General features: G+C 43.1%; 1 protein-coding gene across 1 annotated transcript in view; it reads right to left on the bottom strand.

Moving 5' to 3' along the window:
• The window catches only part of sema6a (sema domain, transmembrane domain (TM), and cytoplasmic domain, (semaphorin) 6A), a 75,913-nt gene that overhangs the window by 22,365 nt on the left and 52,280 nt on the right, over positions 1-1,268 (bottom strand). The gene's annotated exons all lie outside the window — the stretch shown is intronic.

The following is a 1,268-nucleotide window of genomic DNA, read 5'->3' on the forward strand; positions in this document are numbered from 1 at the left end:
TCAATAAATCCACTGCTCTCTCGTCTCCTCTGAGGCTGGGACTCTAAATAGTGTTTTGTGCTCGTCTGTGCAGACAAAGACAGAACAGTTAGTATGTTTTGCTCAAACTTTCACCATGGTATTAGTGCTGGTACACCGTTGTCGCTTGCGAAAACACAATAACGGCGCTGTGGGTGTAAACTTACAGATTAAGGGGCGGTGATATTATAATGAGATCCCTTTGCCACGTCACCAAGCGAGCGAAATCAGATGCGCTCGTTTTCTCAGACGCTTGCAGAAAAAGGCTTCCCAAAACAAAGTTACTGGGTTAATCTTTTTCACGTTTCCTTGGTTGGTAGATGCACCGGAGACCTGATTATAGCACTTAACACCTGGAAAAGTCCGATTTTCATGATATGTCACCTTTAATATAAAAAATCCTCTCTTCATTTCTCCTCTTCTCCAGTTTGCTTCACAAACCTGGCATTTTGTATTACACATGTTGTTAGCTCTTAGGCGAATTGCTTCGCTTGGATAAAAGCATCTTCTAAATGTATGAATGTAAAATGTTAATAAAGCAGATAAGCATTCGTTCGTTGAGCATCGCTGTCCTCAAAAAGCCTGGTGGGCAGCGTTTGCTGTTTATTCCGCTGTGACAGCACATATTAACCAGACTCTCTGTTTGCTTTAATCATTCAGCAAGGCCTGGTGGTCCAAACCAGCAGCGCTCTTCATTTACTAACCGCGCGCTGTAACCTGATAAACGGGTGTGAATGACAGAGTGGAATACACACTTCTCTGGGTTGTAGACGCTCAGCTCCTCCAGAAACAGGCTGTCGTTCAGGAAGCCGTTCCGCATCTTGGCCAGGAACTTCAGCACGATTCCTCGCTCCGATCCCAGGAAAACCACGGTGTGGTTGCGATGAGGGCCGGCGGCGTTATCCACGGCTATACGCGTCAGACGATATCTTCCAGACAGACAGAATACAGTCTAAACTTCATTCATGAACACTAGGACTATGACCTTTCAAGACGAAGATGAGACGAGACATCATTAAACATGCATTATCTTTGATGAAAAAAGACAAGACTATAATGTAGTTTAAAAAATAAGAAAACTCTCTTTATCCAAAATTTCTCTATTTTTAGGACCTAAATACATAGCAGATATGTTCACTGAATATAAACCTAACAGACCACTCAGATCATTAGGATCGAGTCAGTTAGAAATACCAAGGGTTCACACAAAACAAGGGGAGTCTGCTTTTAGTTATTATGCCGCCCGCAGT

Source organism: Sinocyclocheilus rhinocerous, unplaced genomic scaffold (genome assembly GCF_001515625.1).
Source record: "Sinocyclocheilus rhinocerous isolate Xijiao unplaced genomic scaffold, SAMN03320098_v1.1 scaffold1931, whole genome shotgun sequence".
In the NCBI taxonomy this organism is placed as follows: Eukaryota; Metazoa; Chordata; class Actinopteri; order Cypriniformes; family Cyprinidae; genus Sinocyclocheilus; species Sinocyclocheilus rhinocerous.